Source organism: Nyctereutes procyonoides, unplaced genomic scaffold (genome assembly GCF_905146905.1).
Source record: "Nyctereutes procyonoides isolate TBG_1078 unplaced genomic scaffold, NYPRO_anot_genome, whole genome shotgun sequence".
Lineage (NCBI taxonomy): Eukaryota > Metazoa > Chordata > Mammalia > Carnivora > Canidae > Nyctereutes > Nyctereutes procyonoides.
The window spans coordinates 17939035-17964984 of record NW_026575021.1 but is presented as its reverse complement, the minus strand read 5'-3'; positions in this window follow the sequence as shown (position 1 = coordinate 17964984).

The window sequence follows — 25950 nt, the reverse complement described above, 5'->3', positions numbered from 1 at the left end:
GTATCCATTCTATAGCTATTCCATAGTCATCCAGCTCCTCCCCAAGGGGTTAGCGTTACCATTTTGTTTCATATCCTTTCACAGATTGTTTTATCACAAACTACTCGGTGTTCTTAAGTTTGTCCCTCCCGACAAGCCCCCTTTTAACCTATGTGGTAGAATGTTATACATTGCTCTTATTTTATACGTATCTCCCCTTTTTGATATCTTTCCTTATTTTATTTTTTTAAATATTTATTTATTCATGAAAGACACACAGAGAGGCAGAGACATAGGCAGAGGGAGAAGCAGGCTCCCTGTGGGTAGCTGATGCGGGACTCCATCCCAGGACCCTGGGATCACAACCTGAGCCAGAAGCAGATGCTCAATCACTGAGCCACCCTGGTGCCCTATCCTTATTTTATTTTATTATATATATATTTTTCTGAACGGATGTTATTTCATATATTTTTATAAGAGTTTTTTCCTTCTTTGTACAGGCATAGTATTCCATTGAATTGATGCAATATTACCTTTAGATATGGATAATCATTTTAAAATCAGGAATAAATCATCATTAGTGTAGAGTATCATCAGGAAAATATGACTTACTACGAGATGTCTTATCACCTCAATGATGATTTTAAGAACATGAAAAATTGAGACCTATTCCTTAAAATGTTAGTGGGATCACACATGTGTTACTTTAGTTCAGATTTATCTCGTGGCTTCAGAATGGCAAATGCTATTGGTTATTTCTCTGTATTTTAAAATCCCACTGAATATCAAACTTAGAAGTAAATAAAGGGTGAGAGAGGAAATTCTCTTCAGGCAAGTGAGACTAGGAAAAGTTAATTTTTAGTGTATTTTTAGTATATAAGTAAAGTTTATTTTACTCATATCTTTTTTTAAAAAAAAGGAAACAAAAAAATTAAAATAAAATAAAAAAATAAAAATAAATAAAAAACGGAAACAGTAATTCTTGTAGCTTGTCTAGAAGTAAATACCAAAGGTCTATTTGAAATAAAAGAGATATGGCACTTTGTTCAGAGTGGTCAGAAAATATTGGGAATAGGAGGGGTAAAAGTAGAAGAAAGAGATGTCTGTCCTAAGTGGTTTTCTTTTTGGTGTTGGGAGGGGAGTGGTAGAGGCTGGAGATAGTGAGCTCTACTGCAGGTAGTATGTGACCTCTAAACCTGTGGTTAGTGTTTCCTGACCAGAGTCAACACGCTATCTTAGAAGTAGTAAAATTTTGTGGTAGGACACATAATAGGCAAACATGTGTGGGTGAGTTCTCTGGAATAAGACACATTGTGAATGTTCTTGATTATTTTTCCATGTGACATTGGACTTAGTGATCAAACTGTTGCCAAAGGGACTATTACTCTCTAATGGTTTGGGCTACTTGGCTTGAGACCTGCCTAGAACAACATGTTCTCATCACAAAGGCAGTACAAGAAGGTCAGCGTTGATGATCAAAATGATGGTCACCGTTTAGAATTTCATTTCTTTTTGATTTGGAATAACTTAAAGATGTGATTAGGATTTAACTTCTCAAATATTACAGCTATGGACTTCTTTTTAGTCTTTTCTCTAGTATTCCTGAAATTGTCCAATCCCACAAGATTCTATAGTATACTGTCCACACTGAACAAAAAATACTAAATTCAGTCTTATGTACGTAGGATAAAGTTCTGTGAGGGTCACACTGAACTACACTCAGATACAGTAACAGATGAATTCACCAAAGAGGGTTGTCCTACCCCAACTTCAAACCCATGAGCTAGGCATATGAACTTACTGCACATACCTCAGTTATTCACGTAAAATGTAATTATAAATTGACAAAACAGTGTTGTATATTACAAAGACAGGATTCTCTGTCATTATGCTATTGTGTTAATTTCTGCTCTGCAAAGGCTTCCTAATGTTGGCCCAGGTGAACATCTGTCTTTTTTCCAAGAGTTCCAAAAGGGAAATGGTAGAAACAGTTTCGGGCTTCCTCCTCAACTTTTCTGACTTTCCGTCTTCATCTTACTTCCTTTGTTGGGGAAAATAGGTCTCAGAGTGAAGTTAGTCATGTATTCATTCTAATTTCATTTCTTTTGAATTTCCCTTTTGTTCCTCCTATTCTTTCTCTGGGAGGCAGCTCCACATTTTATTCCTAGATAGTGGGATGTCCCTTATTCACATTCAGAATTCTCTCTTATCTCAAGCCTGTAAAAGAAGACGAAAAAAAGACTGTAGGTTGAGACCGTTGTGATATGTGGATGAACAAGATTAAGGTAAATCTTTTTCCCTGAACAAAAATCTCCCAAGATAATCATGTCACTTGGAAATCTAATAATGATAGATGAATATTAACACTTCGTTCTCTTTGTATTCCTGCTATAACAGTTTTAATTCTCTCCCAGGTAATGAAGAGGGATATCATATACAAGGAAGCCGAAAAATAAAATATTTTCAAAAATATCATCTTTGTTAAATATGTATTTATTTTCATGTTTATGTCTATCTTGTCTCTGCTTTCTTGTCTTCAAGAAAATTGGCTCCATTCCTTAACATTTACTTCAGAAGTAATTGTATGCTTTCACTTCAAGGTTTCCCTCTCCCTGTGTCTGTGAGATATTTGCGGATAACTGTTGATATCCAAAGCTTTATGGGTATTAGTTCTTTTACCTTCATGTAGCTCATGTCATTTCTAAGTTTGCAGTTTCTTTTTATCTACCCCTTTTTATCTACTGGGCACATTTGGATTCTCAACCTTTTTATCCCAAGCCTATTTCTTATCTCTTTTGATTGAAACCTGGTTCTCCCATTCATGGACAAACATTCACTGAATACCAATTATGTACAGTCTTCTCCTTTTTACATGTTGTATGTCACCAATCCTTTGACTTTCACTGCCTTCTTAGAGCCTGCATTTTTGTCCCAAGCTAGTTGAGTGATTCAGATTCTGAAAGGCCCTCATTTCTGGGCTAAAGTGATGCAGCTTTTCTCTGTGCACCAAATGCAGGGTTCAGCACATTGTTAGTTTGGATTTTATTTTGGAGGCAATGGGGAGAGTCAATACAAATTTTTGAGCAGAAGGAGAGTAAGGATAACACATGACATTCCGAGAAGATATTTGTGGGGGCAATGTGCAGAATTCCTGATGGTCTGAAGTATGGAGGCCCATTCCCACATTACAATAGCAAAACCAAAATGACAGTGAACAAGATAATGAAAACAGAAAGAGCTAAATGATTTCTGACTGATTCAATAGAAGGCAAAGGAGCCCCTTGCTGGAAAATCAAAAGGAGAGAGCTGTTAGCATAGGAGAACGAGAACAATTGGTTCAAGAAGAAGATGAGGAACTAGAATAAATGGTATTTCATGAGGATCAACATGAAAGAGACAAGTCAAATACCTTTCATTTGCATGAAACACTTAGCAAATACTTTTCTACTAGATGTGAATGCTTGATCTGAGAAGCAGTTTCAGAGCGGTGGTGGAGACAGAAATCACTTGAGGGAAACTGAAGAGGAAATGAGTAGTTGCCATATAGCTGTCATTAGTAGGTAATTGTGGATGCAGGAACACACTTTTCTTTTGGTGGGATCTTCCTTCAAGTTAAGCTGAAAATTCTTGTTAAGAATTGAGCACTGTATGTTGATTCATGTGCCTTGAAGGATTTCTCATTCTGGTAATCTGTCACCTGTAGGGAAGCCTGCCTCTGTTGCTGTACAGGCATCCTGTACTCCTGGGATTCCTTTGCCGGAGCAGGAGTGAGGCTCGCAGAGCTCCAGGCTCCCTGAAACTCCCCTTGTTTCCTCTAGCTATACTTTTTTTTTTATTTGGGGCAATTAAAAAATTGTAAATGTTTCTAGATTTTTTAAACAATCCATTTCTTCTTAGTCGTCATAATAAAAGAGAATCTTCCTGAAGTTGTCTTTGCTTTGATGGATACCAGTCAGTTTAACACAAGAGTCGGAAAATCAGCTGTCTACTGGGACCAGGCAGATGTGACACAAATGTCTGAGTGAGGTTAGGTTAGTAAGATTATTGGGACTGACTATCCACTAGTAAACTGGATAAAGGGAGCCCCACCAAATGGCGTACAAATTAAAATGCTTGAAAAATACTCTTTACTGTAAACAACAGGAAAATATATGGGTTTGGACAGCATGTTTTGACAATGCTTATGTTGGGTTGAAGTGTAGAGGGAAGGACTTCCCACTGAATTTCTGCTACTGTGACATTATGGGCTTTTCATACAACTTGTCCTATAGCAAATGGACATACAGGTTGGACCTCAGCTTTTTTTTTTTTTTTTAAGAAAAGATGTATTTATTTGAAAGAGAGAGAGAAAGAGAGAGGGCATGGGGAGAGGGGCAGAGGGAAAGGGAGACAAATCCTTAAGTAGACTCCCCGCTAAGCATGGAGTCCAACTCAGTGGCAGTGGGGTATGTCTGTGTGTGTGGCAGTCCCAGGATTCCAAGATCCTGACCTGAGCCAGAATCAGGAGTCAGACTCTTAACCAACTGAGCCACCCAGGCACTCTGGAACCTCAGTTTTTATAACACATTTTGCTTGTGATTGAGTTAAAAGTTTAGGAAATGAAAAGGCAATAAGAATAGTTCATTGAATTGTCACTATGACTAGCCACAGTGTTATGCAAGGGCTTGGAATAGGTTAATTTTCATATTGTTAGTACTTGAATTAATTTTAACCTCCAACTTCTTCTAGTCTAGTCTGAAGCAGTAGTAAAACCTACACAAAAAGCAAAAACAAATATATTTGAAACTTCATTGAAAGAAAAAAAATGAATGCTGCTAAAGTTTAATGTGGCTGTTTATTTTCTCTTTAGTATTTTTATTCCAAGGTGTTATAATTATAGGCCAATAATATTATTAATATTCTGAACATTATTGTCAGTGTTTATGGGAAATTAATTTCTTTTATTTAAAGAATTCAAATTTTATTTGCTATAGAATAAGATGTGGCTTTAGTTTATCAGAGGGGTTATATTTTTTCCCCATAAAAATTTGCCTATGATTTTTCATGAAATCCAATAGAAAGATAGAATTACACTACCAGAAATTTGCTTAGAAACACCTCTGTATTTGATCAAAAGATATTGCAAAGCAAAAATAATGAAGTTTTATAATATTTATGATATCGTAGTAAGATATTTTAACATCAATTTTAAATAGGTATAACTGCAGATCATACAAGATCATTCTCTTGAAGAATAACAGAAAGGTAGAGATATCTTTTCATATAAAGCGTAGGTGAGAGAAAAGACAGGAAATGTGAGAACCTTTTTCAGTTTGGGACTATTAGATTTGGTTTGTACTATTTCATTCAATTACTTTACTAGTGAAATTTTCCATTTGTAGGGGACAAGCTCATTAAACAGCATGCGTGTATGTCCAAGGGTTTGTTTAACTTAAAGAGATACAGTATCTGCAAGTTTTCCAAACAAAAATGGCCAGTTCAAAGTTCTATGACCAGTGGCGTGTAAACTGAAGTAATCAGTGCAAGACTGGTGATGTTCTGTTAAAATTTCAAAGGTTACCATGCGTGGGCTTTAGAATTTGTTCAGAGAAGCAGTGATAACCTTGACTCTCTTTCAGTGAAAGTACAAATTTATTAATCTGAGACCCATCATTCACAATTTAATCATTAATGTTTACCTCAAGATTCAGGTAATCATAACCCACTATGGATTAGTTGATTCTTGCAGTTGGGTGACTATATTATGTGTTTGCTTTGTCCCATGTAGGGCTTTCTGGTGATTAGTTTCTTAGTTGTTGAAAGAGAAATAGAACTTGATTTTATTCTATAAACCAGATATCTCACATTTTAAAAATTATTATTTTTTTTATTGGAGTTCAATTTGCCAACATATAGCATATCACCCAGTGCTCATCCCGTCAAGTGCCCCCCTCAGTGCCTTCACCCAGTCACCCCCACCCCCCGCCCACCTCCCTTTCCACTACCCCTTGTTCGTTTCCCAGAGTTAGGAGTCTCTCATGTTTGTCTCCCTCTCTGATATTTTCCACTCATTTTCTTTCTGGATATCTCACTTTTAAATGAAGAGATCTTTTGCATAGTGGCTAACAGAGACTGATCTTTCAATAAAAACATACCAACAATAATTGGTTGGGATTTGAATTCACCATCAAAACTCATTTAATAGATGCTTACACATTTAGTCACTCAGTGAGCACCTCCTAAACTCATTCAGGTTTTTCCCTTTTCCAGTTTTCATGTGATAGGTTCTGAGTTGTCTTTAAAGTTTCCAAAACGACAAACGTGCCTTTCTACTCTACAATACATAACCAAATCAGAATTATCTTCTGATTTCATTCTTTCCCATGACATGCAGATGTGGCTTTTAAATTAATTGACATGTATATATAAAGTATGTATTTCTTGGATGTTTGGGTAGTAGTTGGTATATCTTCCTATTGAAGGGATTCAGAACAAGAATCCCCAAAATGTATGACTGGCACGTGAACTATTTTGAACTGAAGGTAACTGAGAGATCTTGTGGGCTCAAGAGAAACTTTTGCCTATCTGTTAACTACCTAGAAGAATCTAAATTGGGGATCTTTCCAAGAATAAGAATTATTACCAGAGATAATATTTTATCTGAGAGATCCAACTCAGGGTTTGGCAGGGCAAACATCTAACTACCAAACATCTCTACTTATTACCTGGTGAATTCACAGGGTAATTCCCTCTTCCCCTTTGAAGTCCCAGCCCCCTATTCCACTCCTTAGCTCAGGATGTGTATATAACTCATTTTACCTCTCTGTCTTTGAACCTCTCATGTATGTGGGGTTCCATACATAAGAAATCAAATTTTATTTTATTTACATTTTATTTTCTCTTTCTAGTTAGTCTGTTTCGTGTCAGTTTAATTCTGAGATGAGCCAGAAGAATCTTTAAAAAGTAGAGGAAAACTTTTCCTCCTCAACACTATTCTTTCATAGATTATCTACTTTAGGTATGTTAAATGACAACAAGGATAATGGAAAACTATGAGACCCCAACTAGAAGAATTTTTTGTCTTTGCTCTACCATCTATTTTAATTTTAATTTTAAACAAATTTATTCTTCTTTCTGGACTATTCTCATTGTGTCCCAGTGTTGTTGGTAGAATTATATTTAAATTATACAAGAAATTATGTTACATTGATATATAACACTATTACAATCATTATAAAGTGGCTATTTAATTAAATTATGCAGATCATATTTTGAACTAAAAGTAAGTATTCATGGTCTAACAATTTCATTTTTTTTAAAGATTTTATTTATTTATTCATGAGAGACACAGAGAGAGAGAGGCAGACACAGGCAGAGGGAGAAGCAGGCTCCATGCAGGGAGCCCGATGTGGGACTCCATCGCGGGTCTCCAGGATCACACCTGGGGCAGAAGGCGGCACTAAACCAGTGGGCCACCGGGGCTGCCCAACAATTTCATTTTTATTTGTGAGTATAAATAGCAAGCTTTAAAACGTGTTAAATTTAATCATATTCATTGTTCTTCTAAGTGAAGACCGTACTAAACGGAATAAAATTATATAAAAATTAGTTTGTCTCAGAAAGTTCATGTAGTGATTTGCCATACATAGGGATCAATTCACTTGGTTCCAAATGCAGTAAATTGATCAATAAAATTCTAGAGGTAATACTAATCTCCATAAATGTATTTACTTTGTCATAAGAAGAGGGAGCAGAAGAAATCGGTTACTTGTCTAAAAATCATTTTACATGTTTTATATTATTAATTCAACAAACATTTGTTAGGTATCTGCTCAGTCATTTAATGAATATTTATTAAATGTCCAGTATCATACACATTGGGGACAGAGTGAGGATCAAGAAAGATAAGTTTCCATTCTCAAGGAGCCTACAGTCAAGAGTGAGAATTGTTTTATAATTAAGAGTGAGGATAGAGGCTTTAAAAGGCAGAGTGGAAATTCAGATTTAACATTTACAGTTTTAACTATTTTGAAGCTACTCTACAGGTCCTTTGTACGTACACAAGTCTATAATTGCCTTGAGATATACATTTTAATGGAGGATGTCGGTATGTGGAGTGAATCACTCACTTACTTTCTTATTCACTGAACTACTGTTTGTTGTGCGTTTCCTATATGCTGATCAAGCACCCAAAAGGTCTAGCCAGCCGTACATATATTCCAATATTGCTTTGTGTGTTTCTATTTTTCATGACTTTATCCAATTACTCCTTAGTGTGATATTAGCAGTTTCAGAGATGGGGAGGTAATTTTGAGATCTAGTCTACATTCTGTCATATATTTCAATCCTTAAAAGGATATTTAACATGAAAAGGTTATTAGGTCTGATACACTATTTCTATTGCTTGATTCTCGAATTATTTGAATGGTTTCACATATTCTCTTGGTTTATTTTTTCCCAGCACCTGGAATACCATCTTTTGTGTTAATTTGAATCAAACTGAATTAAATTCTATTAAAAGGTCCTGAATTCATTAGCTCCCTAATTTCTCTGTTGGTGTAGAAAGCTTACTATATGGGGTGTGTGCTTATAAACATAAAGCTTGCTACAACTCTAAAATTTTTTTTAATTGTGGGGTTCCTGGATGGCCCAATTGGTTAAGCCTCTAGCTCTTGGTTTCAGTTCAGCTCATGATCTCATGAGTCCTGGGATCAAAGCCCATCCTGGGCTCCATACTCAGCAGAGTTGGCTTCAGATTCTTTCTTCCTCTCCTCCCCCCTCTGCTCCTCCTCTTCTGCTCTTCCCTGCTCATTCATGCTCTCTCTTAAATAAATAAATAAATAAATAAATAAATAAATAAATAAATTCTTTAAAATCTTTTAAAATTGAGACCAGAATACCAGATACTATGATGATCTATGGATTTGATGTATATTTAAACTTGATAGAGTGTACAAGAGGGTATGTGTGATCTCTTATGTATTAAAATCAGCTGAGTAATTCTGATGGCAGTGGATAGGTTCAAATAGATTTGTTATTTGAAACACTGAACCTTCCTGTTTTGCTAGATTTTTCCCTGAGGAAAGCTAAGTCTCTTGATTTTCAAGGAACAGGGTCATTTAGATTTATATTCTCTGCACTCAACTGAATAGTACAAATAATCTTATTAGATAGAAATAAAATATTAACTTCAAAAGATGGCCTTTAAAACACCATAGTTCTCTAATCTAGGATATGCATTTATTTTATTGTTATTGTTATTTTATTATTATTTTATTGTTGATATGCATTTCTAAAGTTAGGAAGTATCTTGCAATTGATTTATGTTTTTGGTTTTATTTTTTTGACTTGTGTTTCTTAGTGCTTTCTTTTTCTCTTCTTTCCTTCCCTCCCAAAAGTTACTATTAAATTAAATTGGTATTAAATTATATCTATAACTGATGGTATATTAAAGTAGAATAATAATGTAAATCAAATGGAATATGAGATGATCAATTTTCATTTCATTTTAATTCCATGAATGATATGTAATTCAAAAGACAAATTGAGCAGCTATTCGTATGGATTAATGGCATTTCATTAACATTTCCAATTTCTCACAATTTTAGCAAATTACAGAATTTTGGTAGTTAATCACAGGTCTCTGTAATCTTTACATACACCCTGGATTTTATTAAAACGTGTTAAAAATATCACATTGAAAATATTTACTCTTAACTTTATTCAACAATTGTGTGTTGGTAATAAAACATTTTGCTTACACCCTTAGCATAATTCTTGGTGCTGTGCGGGCACTCAATGAATATTTGGGAAATAATTGGCTAAAACAGTGAATGCTTAATATATTTCAAAATGAGCTAAAAATCTTAACTGGAGCATATGATTAAATTATATAAACATACTTAGTAAAATAAAAGCAGAAAGATGTAGCAAATTCAGGTTGTCAATTTGAATCAGAAATCTGACTCTTGGGATGCCTGGGTGACTCAGGGGTTGAGCATCTGCCTTTAGCTCAGGTCATGAACCTGGGATCCGGGATCAAGTGCCGCATCAGGCTCCTTGCATGGAGCCTGTTTCTCCCTCTATGTCTCTGCCTCTCTCTCTGTGGGTGTCTCTCATGAATAACTAAATAAAATAATAATAATAAAAAATCTGACTCTCATTGTTTAAAGATAATAACTATAGTAATAACTAATAGAAACTTGAAAAATTTTAGGTATAGTCATTGAATATGTGCAAATATATGCAATTTTGTGACTATACATTCAAAATGTTGCTTTCAAGACACTGACAATGTAATAAAAATGAAGGGCTTTTGAAAATGGAACTTACATCTGGTCTCTTTTGAAAATGTTTGAATATTATTTATTTCACAAAATTATATGATTTATAAATAATTTAAAAATGAACCCAAATGATTATTTTTCATTATATGTGATATCTTGGTTCTACCTGTATCAAGCATTTGTGAAAACCTTGGAGTTTGCTAAAAATCAGGGGAGATATAGATCAGTCTTCAAAGCAAATTAGTTTTAATTTACTTAAATACATGTAGGTATACATATATATGTGTGCATGTTTATGTCTGTGTGTATATTTTGTAAATCAAGTAGCTATGTAAGAATGTAACTTTCCTTAATTCTTTTTTTTTTTTTTGTATGTCAAATGCATTCCAACTTTCAACCTGCTAAAGTGGAGAAAGTTTCATCTTCATCAATTTAGAATTGCTTAAGACACACCACATAGTCATTTCTTCTGGGGTCTTGAGCCCTCCTCCCAAAGTCCTTCCTGGGATAGAACATGAGGCCCTCCTCTCTCTCAAGATAATAATTTTTTCTTTACCTTCCCTCTGCTCTTCAAGAAAAAGAGAGTTTCTCAGACAAGCCTTTCTTTCCAACTTCCAGGGACCATATTCTTGCACATCTCTCCTTGTCTCCTCTCCCCAGCTCCATAGGTTATTTCTAGTGTTTTCCCATGTCTGTTGCTCCACCAAGTATTTCTCCCAAACATTTTGTCTACTTCAAGAATACTTTCAGCTCCTTAGATCTATGAGCTTAAGCTTTGGAAGCCAGCATCAAAAGGAAGTCTACAACCATGCTTTTCATCCTTCACATCCCTCTTCCAAAGCATTCAGAACAGAGTAGCCTAATTACATCTGACCAAAAAGATCAACATTTTCTTAAAGAAAGGAAGAAAATTTACCAGGTCAAATGTTATTCTACTGCAAAGGTACTGATATTTTGTAGGGATGGGTCATTTTCAGTTTCAATTTTTATTTCTATTCAGTAAATATCCAGTGATTGATTGTAGTGTCCACCCCAAAGATTTTGGGAGTTCCCATATAAAATAAGAAGATCTTGAGTCATTCTTTATTGTCATATTGGGATAGAAGGTAAGAATCTTTAGAGAAATGATCTCTCTTATGATAATTGGCAGAATAATAAAGTTGGACTGCCTAACGGTGAGTCTTAATTTATTTTAAAAACTTAAAGAATGCTGAAAACTAGAGGAAACTTATGAATGATGCACAATAACTATTATCTCTTGCATTTATTGCTGTAATGTTGAGAGAGAGAAGTAATTCACTCCAAGGGCACAGCCTGTTAGAGGCAGTCAGAACTGTTTAACACTCATATCAGGATTCTGTTAGATGTCTGGGACTGTTCTAGGGACTTAGCATGTATATACAAAATGAAATAAATAAAATAAAATAAAATAAAATAAAATTTTCTAGTGTTTTTTTTTAAATTACTCCCCCTTTAAGAATTCCAGATTAATTTTGGCTGCTTCTTTTAAATTGAAATATAGCTGATATACAATGTTATGTAAGTTTCAGGTGTACAGCATACTAAGTGAACAATTCTCTACCTTACTCAGTGCTTTGCCATAAGTAAACGCTCACTATGCAATGTTACGACAATATTGTTGACTATATTCCCTATGCTGTGATTTTTGTCTCTGTGACTTATTTATTTATAACTGGAAGTTTGTATCTCTTAATCCCCTTTATCTATTTTACTAATCCCCCCCACCTCCCCTTTGAGAATATAGAATTGGCAACCACCAATTCTCTATATTTAAGAGTCTGGCTTTTTGTTTATCTGGCTGTTTTTAACTATCATTTTAAGACTTTGAAACAGAAATTATAAAGGCTCTTTACAAAGAGTGTGTAGACTGGCCTTGAAAATATTTCCTAGAGTCACTCGGCACATATCAGTAATGAAGAACAGGATATACATGAGTGGGCCTGTGGATTTTTTTTCCTCTTTCTCCTCTTGCCACCTACAAGAGTTCTGCTTACTATCTGGGACTCTTCATTCACATTTGTTTGCTTGGTGTTTTTAGACACCGCAATATCCACATACACATGTTCTTGTGTGCTTATAATGTATAACAATAATGATAGTTGTAATAATAATAGAGTTTATTAGGCTACTTGCTATGTGCCTGGTACTTTCTAGGCACTTTGCATGTATTAAATCACTGAATCCTGTCAAACTAATTCATATCCCCCAACTTATAGCTGAGGAAACTGAGGCATACGGAAGTTAAGTACCTTGTCCAATGTCAAAAGCCACTGAGTGGCCAAGGCAGGATTACACCCAGCCCCTCCATATGCTCAGTCACTTCCCTATCTGAATATACAAAGTGGCAAAATAAGATCTAACTGTTCTCTTTGTACATCATGGGTTTTTGACGGAAGATTAGAGGGAGAAAGTAGAGTTTAACGTCTCTGGAACTATTTCACTAATTTGGGTGTACTATGGCCACCCCCTGCAATATTAAAAAAAAAATTCGCATTGGAAGAGGTAAAGTGACCTTCACAGGTACAGAAAACTAATCCTTAGCTTTACTTCACCACATTGTCCCTTGCAAATGTCTTTCCACTGATGTGTTAAAATGGGCATAGCAGAATGTGTAACACATAATGAATATTTCTTAGTGTTTCTCCAAATTAGATCACTGTCATATTCAAATTAGTGATTGTTTTATTGTATTTACTATTGATGTGTTTCAAGCTGTTAGCTGTCCCCCCCCCCCATTATAGAATGTTGGGATTCATTTGTTGAAACTCTTCCCATTAGATCTCCCCGACTGATAATACAAATACTGGGCTCAGCATTTCTCCTTCTCCCAAAAGCAAGGCTACTCCCCGAGGGTCATTATTTTGTGTGGACTTTCTGTAATTCATTTGCCCAGAGTATACTTTTCAATGAACATAGTTCACTCTTTGTTGATTAGAGTTGTAAAGTATTTGCTGTTCACCTGAGTTTTGCAAATTATCTGTGGTAAAGTATTAAAGTGTAAACATCAGGTCATTGACCCTCAATGCAATGGGTGGTCTGATATTATAGTTTTAAAATCTTTAAATGAATTCATTCTTTGATACATTGAGGGATCTCTACAGGATATTTTGTTGTGTGCAAAAGGAATTAGGAGAAAGTTCAGATGTGATTCTAAAGCTTAAGGGGTTGGATATTTCTATATATTAAAATTTTAAGTCACCATGAATGAAAGAAAGGTCCAGAAAGATTTTGAATTAACTGTTTGTCTAAATCAAACATACCTACAAGTCCGTCTCATTTTTTGCATCAGAATATTTAAATCTAACGGTCAAGATACACAGGTATGGTCTCCAATTGCATCACTAAATCAGAGTGCGATGTGACTAGTCAATAATTAATAATTGTTCACGAAGATAACCAAATGAGTTTACACAGAGATATCCATTTGCAATTCAGTGGAACTACAGAAAAGTTAAAATAGAGATTTATTATTTTTTCCTATCAAGGTAAACTCAGTGTTGATCATATCACATATATGTATAATCAATCAACAATTACTTAGTGAGTTCTCACTGTGTGTTTCACCATACATTTAGCTCTGCCAAGTGCTTTCAGTGATGTAGAAACAAGAGAACTAGAGATTTAAGGCCTCTGCTGTCTTCAAGGTACTCATAAAGTAACAACAGCCGTCCTAATTGCCAGTACTTTGCATAAGTGTCTGGGTCTTTTCTTTTCTAGACTGCTACAGCACAGACTCTCTTGAGTTTTCCTGTTACTCCAACCCTCTCCTTAGCTCTCTCTAACGAGAGTTCCTCCTCCCCCCTAATACCCCTACATCCTATAGCACTGAGGGTTCTGTCCTCAGCAGCCATCTCTTCTCTGACGACACTCTCCTTCTGGGTGATAAGATAATCTCACTTAATCTCATGCCTTTGGACAAATCTCTGTATTATTTTTTTCAAATTTTTATCTAGAGCCAAGACTTCTGCCTTGAGTTCCAGAATCACATATTGAACAAGATGATATTTCTATCAGGATGTCTAACAGATATTTCAAACTTAACAGGGCCAAATGGCACTATCAACCACCTCCCTTAAACCGGGTTTATCTTCTCTCACCTTCCTCTCTCCATCCCCACTCTAAACCTTCTCCATCTCCATGAATGGCTCCAGGATTCTTTTATTTGTTTAGCTCAAAATCTAAGATTCTTTACTGAGTCCTTCTTTTTCCTGACACCTCATCTCCAATTTGTCAGTAGGAGCTGACAGCTCTACTCCTAAAAGTATATTCAAAATCTCCCCACTGATCATCAGTTCCTCTGCCAGAATCCTTGTCCAAACCATCAAATAGTACTGTGGCCTGCTGGTTTCCTCACATCTGTTCTTGCCCACTGTGTCCTAGACTATCCAGACAGAGGGCTCTCTAAAGCTTTAAGTTAGATCTCATCATGCTGGTGCTTAGGAATTGACCTATGACTTTACTGAGGTCCACAGAGCCCAGTTTCTGCCTCCCTCTGGACCTCATTTCTTTATACTCTCCTGTTGCTCACTGCAGTACAGCCATGCTGGTCTCCTCTCCAGCCCTTCTGAGAACCTTCTCACTTACTGATTCTTTTCCTTTGAACATCCCTTGCCTCCTACCCCAATCTCACCATGCCTGTCTCTTTTTCATTATTTAAAACTCAAGTGAAATGTCACCTCCCCAGGCAGGCCTTGTCTGAGTCCCTTTTTTTAAAGCTGTAGCCCTTCACCAGTCAGATTCTCTCTCTGTACCTAATTTTATGAACTTCAATTTATCAGTGGGTGAAAGCAGCTATTTGTTCATTTGTTTACTTGTTGATTTGTATCTTTCCTGCTGGAATATAATCTCTTTGAGGTCAAGGAATGTGTATGTTTTACTCAATGCTCGATCTCTAGCACCTAGAATAGAAGGTGCTGGTGGTAGGTCATCAAAAAATATTTGTTGATGGGTTGGCTAACTGGTCTTTATATTCTTACCTTTATTTATTTACTTTTTTCAGTGCTAGATTCTTACCTTTCAAACAGAAGGACCGGAACCAGTTCTCTAAGGACTTTTGCAGTCTCAAGACTTGCTCTAGCCTCTTAAAATTGTATTGTTCTGAATAACGAGGACGGCAAAATGTCCATATTGAACAGATATTCTTGGACCTAGATCAAGTCACATTTCTGAGTATGCTGTCCCTGGACCTCTCTGCAGTCATTGCTGTGTGGATAACTGTAGAGTCTCTAAAGTCCAGTCTGTGGTTAGCTGCATGCTGTTCTGTCTTCTTAGTTAAAATACTCTTGCATGTATGTCTATAGGTGCAATTTCATTTGAACACTTTTTAGGTAAGAGACTTTGCTGGTCCCAGCTTGTTTTTTCTCATGGTAAAAATGAGAATGCTAGTTAAAATTCGTTGAGTGCCAATATGTGCCAGGAACTGTGTATACTTGACATGCATTAGGTAATTTAATCTTCATAGTAAACCAATGAATTAACATTATCTCCAATATGGAGGTGAGAAAAATCAAGGCACAGAGAGTTGAAGTAACTGTGCTCTTAACCAGCACATGGTAATGCCTCGTACAGCATCTAGCATAGACCCTAGAAATATATGGGAAATCTAATGGACACTAGATATTCATTCAAATGACCTGAATAAAAGTGAGAGTGAGAGAAAAATGTTCTCTCAATAGCAGTTCTATGAAGTACCTGTATATGTCACCCAGAACACTCCTCGGTAATTATTATGAAAAAGATGCTCATTACCATGAGTACCTTGTTTTGTTGTTTTCTGGTTGCAGCCTTCACGTGGCTTAGATTTGTATTTATCACTCCAGTCCATTCTGTCTCTGCTTAATCCAGCAGTTTTGTATCTGAGCACCCATCTGTCTTCAAATTCCACAAATGTTTCATCAAACCTACTCAACTTGAAAGGCAATCATTAGTACAGCTAACCTGAAAACAAACTCAAACCTAATCTTCCTAAAGGAGCAGGTCTTTATGTGGGTTAAAGGAAGGACTTTGCTTCTCGAGTTATGAAAGAGTGTTCTTTCTCCATGTCTTCTAGAAGTGGCAAAGCAATAACTGAAAAGAATATTGGTTAGGATATTTTAAAACAAAGCTTTGTATTATGACTATTTTAAAAAGAGTAGAATAAAATAATATGAAACAGCTGTAACGTATTGTCAGATTACCTGAAACTCAAAATACTCATGGATATTTTATTTTTTTAGTTTTTAAAACATATTTTATTTATCTATTTGAGATAGAGTGAGTGACAGAGAGAGAAGAAGCAGCAGGAAGGGAGAGGGAGGGACACCTGGGTGGCTCAGTGGTTGAGCATCTGCCTTCGGCTCAGGGTGTGATCCTGGAGTCCCAGGATCAAGTTCCACGTTGGGATCTCCCTTCATGGAGCCTGCTTCTCCCTCTGCCTGTGCCTCTGCCTCTCTCTCTCTCTCAATCGGTCGCTCATGAATAAATAAAATCTTAAAAAAAAAAAAAAGGAAGGGAGAGGAAGAAGCAGAGCTCCTGCTGAGCAGGGAGCCTGCCTTGGGGCTAGATCCCAGGGCTCCAGGATCACAACCTGAGCCAAAGGCTAAGGTTGCTCAGTCGATCAAGCAAAGATTCCTAGGATGCTCAGTAGATATTTTAGTGCTGAATTCCCAACAGCGTGGCCAGTGCCGGTCTTCTCCAGCTTGCACTGCTACCTCTACCATCTATCTGCTGCTACAGCCACTGGGATCATAAAAAGCAAGGCCTGTGTGACACTTGGAGACCTTATTTTAAGGAAACAAAAAATAAAGCATAAAACAAAAGGGATATATCCTGATGCCAGCCTCTATTGCTCAGACCCAAGGAACAATATTTTGACGGCCAATGCCAAGGGATATAGCTTTGTGAAAAGATGGAAAGTTTTTAGGGACCATCAGGAGAGAATAACTGCCCTTATGTTTTGAAAGACCTCATAGATTAGATCTATACCGAGATTAAATTTGTACATAGATCAGATCTATATCCTCCTGTCCCAAGACAGCATGAGCTCATAATCCTTGCTTTGTTGTTCACTAACTTTTGACCTTGGCCAAGTTAGTTAATCTCAGTTAGTTTACTTTAAACTCAGTTTCCTCATCTGCAAAATAGAGATAATAATGTGCTGCCCTCATAAGATTATTTTGAAGAGTAAATGAGCTAATGCTGAGCACTGCTGAGAATAGGGACAATAGGGCAATCATAGGCACTTTATAATGTTTAAAAGAAATGGCTGTCATTTTCCTTCTGATATATTCAGCAGTGCTTTAGCAGAGTTGATGTAGTTGGGTTTTTTCTTCTCTTCTCTTCTCTTCTCTTCTCTTCTCTTCTCTTCTCTTCTCTTCTCTTCTCTTCTCTCCTCTCCTCTCCTCTCCTCTCCTCCTCTCCTCCTCTCCTCCTCTCCTCCTCTCCTCCTCTCCTCCTCTCCTCCTCTCCTCCTCTCCTCCTCTCCTCCTCTCCTCCTCTCCTCCTCTCCTCCTCTCCTTTCTCTTCTCTTCTCTTCTCTTCTCTTCTCTTCTCTTCTCTCTCTCCTCTCCTCTCCTCCTCTCCTCCTCTTCTCTTCTCTTCTCTCCTCTCCTCTCCTCCTCTCCTCCTCTTCTCTCCTCTCCTCTCCTCCTCTCCTCTCCTCCTCTCCTCCTCTTCTCTTCTCTTCTCTTCTCTTCTCTTCTCTTCTCTTCTCTTCTCTTCTCTCCTCTCCTCCTCTCCTCCTCTTCTCTTCTCTTCTCTTCTCTTCTCTTCTCTTCTCTTCTCTTCTCTTCTCTTCTCCTCTTCTCTTCTCTTCTCTTCTCCTCTTCCTCTCCTCTCCTCTCCTCTCCTCTCCTCCTTTCCTCCTCTCCTCTCCTCCTCTCCTCCTCTCCTCTCCTCCTCTCCTCCTCTTCTCTTCTCTTCTCTTCTCTTCTCTTCTCTTCTCTTCTCTTCTCTTCTCTCTCTTCTCTTCTCTCCTCTCTCTCCTCCTCTTCTCTTCTCTTCTCTTCTCTTCTCTTCTCTTCTCTTCTCTTCTCTTCTCTTCTCCTCTCCTCTTCTCTTCTCTTCTCTTCTCTTCTCTTCTCTTCTCCTCTCTCTCTCCTCTCCTCTCCTCTCCTCTCCTCTCCTCTCCTCTCCTCCTTTCCTCCTCTCCTCTCCTCCTCTCCTCCTCTCCTCTCCTCCTCTCCTCCTCTTCTCTTCTCTTCTCTTCTCTTCTCTTCTCTTCTCTTCTCTTCTCTTCTCTTCTCTCTCTTCTCTCCTCCTCCTCTTCTCCTCTTCTCCTCCTCTCCTCCTCTCCTCCTCTTCTCTCCTCTCCTCTCCTCCTCTCCTCTCCTCCTCTCCTCCTCTTCTCTTCTCTTCTCTTCTCTTCTCTTCTCTTCTCTTCTCTTCTCTTCTCTCCTCTCCTCTCCTCTCCTCCTCTCCTCCTCTTCTCTTCTCTTCTCCTCTCCTCTTCTCTCCTCTCCTCTCCTCTCCTCCTTTCCTCCTCTCCTCTCCTCCTCTCCTCCTCTCCTCTCCTCCTCTCCTCTCCTCCTCTCCTCCTCTTCTCTTCTCTTCTCTTCTCTTCTCTTCTCTTCTCTTCTCTCTCTTCTCTCCTCTCTCCTCCTCCTCTTCTCCTCTTCTCCTCCTCTCCTCCTCTCCTCCTCTTCTCTTCTCTTCTCTTCTCTTCTCTTCTCTTCTCTTCTCTCTTTCTCTCCTCTCCTCTCCTCCTCTCCTCTCCTCTCCTCCTCTCCTCCTCTCCTCCTCTCCTCTTCTCTTCTCTTCTCTTCTCTTCTCTTCTCTTCTCTTCTCTCCTCTCCTCTCCTCTCCTCCTCTCCTCTCCTCTCCTCCTCTCCTCTCCTCTCCTCTCCTCTCCTCTCCTCTCCTCTCCTCCTCTCCTCTCCTCCTCTCCTCCCCTCCCCTCCCTTCCCCTCTCCTCTCCTCTCCTCCTCTCCTCTCCTCTCCTCCTCTCTTCCTCTCCTCCTCCTCTCCTCCTCTTCTCTTCTCTTCTCTTCTCTTCTCTTCTCCTCTCTCTCTCCTCCCCTCTCCCCCCTCCTTCTCTCCCCTCCCCTCCCCTCCCCTTCCCTTCCCTTCCCTTCCCTTCCCTTCCCTTCCCTTCCCTTCCCTTCCCTTCCCTTCCTCTTCTTGTTTTTAAGTAGGCTCCACATCCAGTGTGGAACCCAGTGCAGGGCTTGAACTTACAATGCTGAGATCAAGACCTGAGCTGAGATCAAGAGTCAGGTGTTTATAACCAACTGAGCCACCCAGGTACCCCAGATTTGATAGTTTTAACTTAGTGTAAAGCAACTTGAGATTTTTGCATTTGCATCCTTAGCATGAATAAACACAAAATTTCTATTAGTATTATTTGTAACATTGACAATAAGCCCGTAAACTTTTATTATGCTGTCATGGATATCAAGGAGTTGATGGACGCTAGACTAGTAACTGTTCATTCATTCATGCAATGAATATTTTTGTAGCATCTACTCCATGCCAGGAGTGTATGTGATCACTTACATGATCTTAAGTTTACCAAAGATGGATATTCAATAAGCTTCCTTGGTGTTTTCCACAATATAATAAATTGGCAAACTTTTACTCATTTGATTTAATTCGTGGGTTTAACAACTATCTACTGGGATGCCTGGGTGGCTCAGCAGTTGAGCATCTGCCTTTGGCCCAGGGCGTGATCCTGGAGTCTTAGGATCGAGTCCCACATCAGACTTCCTGCATGGAGCCTGCTTCTCCCTCTGTCTGTGTCTCTGCCTCTCTCTCTGTGTCTCTCATGAATAAAAAATAAAATCTTTCCAAAAAAAATGTGATAACTATCTACTAAGTATTTCATAATAAACTGAGATTTTGTGGGGAATACAATGGACTGGAAAAATTGTTATTTTCTAAAATAATTTACATTTAATAAAACCATAAAAATTCAAAAGATATGACTAAGAACTGAAGAAGTAATAAAGATTACCAGAAGAGAGTGAAAAGAATGTGAGACTAAGGAGAGAAGGTTCTGGGGTATGTTCTGAAGAGGAGGAGGATTTCTATAAACAGAAAGCAGGAGCAGCCATCATGATAGGATGGGAAGCAGCTTAACAGGCAGACACCTTTCAGTCTGGAAATGGACTTGGAATTCTAGGAAACCATGAGGGTGCCCTCTCAGCTCCCTACACAGTCTTCGCATCTATACAATATTGTAAACTTTGGTACTTTGTAGACCTGCAAAAATGTTACATTGAGTATCACTGACTTTAATGGGGGAACTGACATGTGAAAGAGGAAGGTAAGATATAGGACAGAGACTGTTTCTTCATTTCTTTGTTCATTCATTTACTCATCCATTCAACAAATATTATTGAACACATATTATGTGCCAGTCATGTGCTATTCAGTGGGAGTATTGCAGTCATAAGGAAAAATAAAGCCTCTGCTTTTATGGATGTTACAAACCAGTGGAACCAGATTCCTGAACATTTTGAATACTAGGGGAAAAGGAGCCTGGAGTTTATTTAAAATAAATATTACAAGATTTTAAGAAGAGGAAAATTTTAGGATTAATCAGAGTCTATAGGGACTCAAGGTATGAACATTGGTCATGAGTTTATTATCATAACTAAGGCATAATTTTGTGAAAGCCTGAAATAAAGTTGTGTCAGTATCCTTGTCCTGGGATCAGGATAAATGTGAGATTTTGAAGGATGGATCAGAAGTATTCAAGTATAGATCGGATACTTGAGGTTATGGAGAAAGAGATATTAAATTACTATAAGGTTATAAAATGAATGACATGGAGAATTATGGTATAATGAGGCTCATGGATAAATTTGGAAAATAATTAGATTGAGGGCCATGGTTTGACACCTTGTTTGAAAAACTGTTCTAAAGATAGTTGAAAATCAGTATCTTTTTGTAGTTGGTGGATTGCAGAGATTTTTGGCAATAAGGAGCAAGCTAATATAGATTTGGGATTGTGCTATAGGGCATCAGGAAATAAGTTAAAGTTCACAGGGTATAAAAATTCTTCCTAGAGGGATCCCTGGGTGGCGCAGCGGTTTGGCGCCCGCCTTTGGCCCAGGGCGTGATCCTGGAGACCCGGGATCAGAGTCCCACGTCGGCCTCCCGGTGCATGGAGCCTGCTTCTCCCTCTGCCTGTGTCTCTGCCTCTCTCTCTCTCATTCTGTGTGACTATCATAAATTAAAAAAAAAAAAAAGAAATTCTTCCTAGATAGTCATGGCTACAAAAAAAGACTCCAACATATGGATAAGTTAGTTAGATATACTACAGAGTATGGATAATAAGTAATATTATGCAATATGATAATTTTTCCCTATAAAAACATGCTTGAGTTTAAAAGGCGTGTCTGTGTTAATGGCTGATTGCATTAAGTAATCTGCAAGATTTTTCCTACAGAGTAAAGGGATGTTCCTCATTTCCCCCCCTCCCCATCCTGGTAGACATATTTCATATTGGATATGTCCCAGGAGTGTATTTACAGCTTTAAGGTATAGTTAGAATGAACCAAAAGATAACTTGCAAATGGACTGATTTAGGTTAATGTTTTATTTGGCTGATGAAGAAGCAGTGGCACCCATGTGATCAGTGGCCCTGACAAAGCTTCTCTACAGACCTTGCTTCGCAGGGTGTTTGAGTCATTGGGAAGATTTCCATATTTGGACTCCATATTTGAACTTTGCTTACTTACCTAAACTGAACACAGAAGAATATAAATGTGAATTAGTATTGGCTTTGGACTTGGCTGGATATGGAGGGAGAGGGCAAAGAAATATCAGCTGTATGGTACATGCTGAGAACTGAGCAACATTCTGGGCAATGAATGTGGCTCCTGGGCTAATAGGATATACCATCGGGTTATTTAAATAGAACTGGTATGCCTACTGGACAGAACGTTTTTCATTCCTTAAGTTGGTCAAGATCAACCTCTGGTAACCTGTTTACCTTGATTTCCTCTCTCAAACTAAATGAATTCCCAGGTTGAAGTTCAATGAGAATTAAAAATGTGGGAGGGCAGACAGTAGGAATATCAGTTTACTTAAGGCCTCTCACCATATGGGTGCAGTTGCCTCTTGATTAGTCAAATTCAACTGACATTGAATTAAAGTTTTGAATGGCTCCTCTAACCATGGATTGTTTGGATCTGATGTTAGATATGGTGAACATAAGACATACTTTATGCCTTCCAGAACCTTATGATATTGGGGATGTAGGACACAAAGTGCAGCATTTTATCTGTAAGGAAACATTGGCATTGAGGTCAATGGTCAATAAGGAAGAGAGAGAGAGAGAGAGAGTTTCTAAACAACCAAAGAGAGATTCCACAGTACAGGAACCAAGTTCAGACCCCAGTGGTTATTTATAAGGGTCGGGGAGCCTTCTGTCCTGGTGGGTTAGGATCAACCTGGTGAGATTCGAAGAACCATGGGACCACGGCCTCAGGTTCTGTCCTTTACTTTTTACTTTGTTAGCTCTCTAAGATTCCATCCACTAGGACTTCACCAAGAGAACAGCAGTCCCTTCTAAAGTGGCTCTATTTCTGGGAAAGTTAGATATGTTTTTGTGGAGGCAACGCAGATTGAGAGCCTGGGCCTAAGATAAGGAGGGGCTCTTAGATTTTGTGGATTTAGTTTCATGTGATTGTGGATCTTTAACACCTACCTGTATTTGCCCATTAGTTCAGAAATGAAGTTTTGGCATGAGGGTGTCTGTTAGAGAGGGGGCAAGTGGAACCTAGAGGCAGGGTACCAGTGGGGTTTGGGGTACCTAGAATAAGAGTAGTGCTGGGTTTAGTCTAATCCATGTGTTTGAGGTTTGCAGAGGGCAGTGGAATGGGAGAGGGGGATTATCAGGAGCCCTAGCAAGGGGTCAGAGAGGGAGATGAGTGGCGTGGATGAAATATTCTTACTTTTCAATTTAGCCCAAGGCAATAAGTCTCTGCTCAGTGCATGCCCTCATTTCTTATGACTACAGATTTCTCCATTTCCCCCAAATATTCAGCTCCAAGCCCTTCCTTCTCCTCCTGCCCCCCTCCTTCTTTTGTTTTTTTTTTTTTTTTTAGTATGGTTGACACCCAAACCCTTCATTCTTAACAATTGCTCTTTTACAGAGAAAATAAAGCCACAATCAGTGGAATCCTTCTCACTGGCCTCTAAATGATCACAAGTAATCATTGTCATTGGATCTCAGCCCTCTTCCCTTGGCCCCCTTCACATCCAAATTTCTTGGTAGAGTTGTCTATACTGCAGATTATATTCCTCACCTCCTGTTTTTCTCTAGCCACTCCAATCTGGTTTTCGGTCTCATCATTCTAACAGACATAGCTTTATTTAGGATATTGGTAACCTCCACCCCACAGTTTTTTTTTTTCAATTGTTGTCTACTGTCCCTGTCAGTAGTATTTGTAACTCTTTATCTATTCCACTTTAAACATCCCTTTCCCTTACGTTCCCCGGTATAACATTGCTTTGATTTTCTTTACTCCCTCTTCTTTGACTACCTGTTCTTTGATCTTTGATCTTTCTCAAGACTCCATAATGGGCCTCTCTTTGTCTCCTGTTACTCTCTCCCCAGGTTATCTCAATCCTGCACTGTTTGACGACTCACAAATAATATTCCAACCTTAGGCCTTACCACTGACCTCTAGACTCTAACCATTTACTTGACATCTCTTCTCAGATGTCTCAAAGATGTCTGAAATCAAACACATCTAGATCATACTAATGATCTTTCTACATAACTCTGGTCTTTGTCCAATGCACTACAATCATTGAATTATACAAGGCAGAAAGCCAGAAATCATTATGACACCTCAGTTTTTCTCACGGCTCATTTTCAATCCATCAAGTCCTTGCTTATTTTATCTCCTTGGAATTTTGTGCTGGGAAGAACCAGCTCCAACTTCTGGCCCATCTCTCCTTTCTGCCTATCTCTGGTTTCATTCTGTATTATGTATCAGGTAGTGCATGTGGAAATGCCTCCTCATATGTCCCAGTTTTATCCACATCTCCTCCAAACAGATGTCTCTTGGCCACTTCTCAGGCCTAGGAGTGAATGCATCAATGACATGGCTTGCTCTTGGGAATCTACACTCATATTAGAGACCCTCTCAGGCTCTCAAAAAATTTCAGGGTTGTTTAGACAGGGATTTCTCGGGCCTGAGTATCACAGTTCCAAAAGGAGGAAGATAGATTTTGGTGGGCACATACCCCTTGTTTTATATAGACTCTCTGCCCTCTGATTCACAGGATAGCCAGAGGAGGACTTCTAAATTTAGAATGGATTTTAGAGAAGAGGATTTCTTGCATGGGTCCAAGGCCAGTACTATCCCTAAACATCTTTTCAACCTATCTACCTGTCTTTGTTTCTACATCATTGATGTAACTCAAGATCTCACCATCTGTTGGTAAAACTATTGCATTAGTCCCCTGACTAGTCTTCCTAAATACATGCTTTGCCCTCTCTAGTCTCTTCCCTATGCTGTAGTCAAGGTAATCTTTCTGAAACAGAAATAAGATTATATCATTGAGCTAATAAAATCATTCAGCTTCTTTTCATTGCTTTCAGAATAATACAAAAATACTGTGGCTAGGATGACACACAAAGGCATGTAGTCTCATATCTCATCTCACACAGTGCTCTCCTCCAAGTCTGTGTAGTTCCTTAGTTTCTTTCATGAGCTCTCTTGCCTCAAGCATTTGCACGTGATGCGTGCCTTCAAGGCTATTTTCTTCCCTCATTCTTCAAGTCCACGTAAAAAATTCTCAGTTTAAAGGCGAGATCCCTAGAAAAGCCCTCTCAGACTTCTAGGGACATAGTATTGTTAAATAAATAGGTCTTGAATCAGGAACAACTTTTCATCACTAAATATTTGAATGTTATGCAATTTTGTCAATCATCTTAAATTATTTTCTCATGGATGTTTTGTAACTTTCCATAAGAATAATTTTTGTGTGTGCTTAAAATATTAAAATGTTCAATCTCATCTTTAGCTTTGCCTGGAAATCTAAATAATTGCAAATTCTGCTCTTCTTTTCTGCAGCTAGCCTGCTTTTCTTTTCTTTCTTACTCCTGCAAGAATTCCTATCACTTTCTAAATTGGGGCCTGACTCTTTGCTTTCTGCATTTTGGTCTTTTATCAAACATTTAGAAATTACATATGTTCATACCCTTCTTACTTTCCTCAGTCCGCTATACCTATTCATCCCATTTGCTCAGGAAGAGTTAACGTCACGAGCAAAAATGAACCCAGAGAATGCAAATTTGAAGCTTTACAGTCTGTTGAGTTATAGTTAGTTAAGAAGTTAAGAACCCACACATCTTATTTATGCATGAGACTGACTTTGTGTTTGGGGCTTCTCTGCTACTACTTTATCAGTCCAGGATAAAGTATCTTGTATCCTACAATGCACAGTAATTTACAATGTTGCATTATAATTATCTTTCTATTTGTCTGTCTGCTTTATTAGACCCTGAGCTCCTTGAAGTCAGCAACTGTGTCTTATTAATCTTTTGTACCTGGGCAACCCCGGTGGCTCAGGGGTTTAGCGCCGCCTTCAGCCCAGGGCCTGATCCTGGAGACCCAGGATCAAGTCCCACGTCGGGCTCCCTGCATGGAGCCTGCTTCTCCCTCTGCCTGTGTCTCTGTCTCTCTCTCTCTCTCATGAATAAATAAATAAAATCTCTAAAAAAAAGTTAAAAAAATTAAAAAAAAAA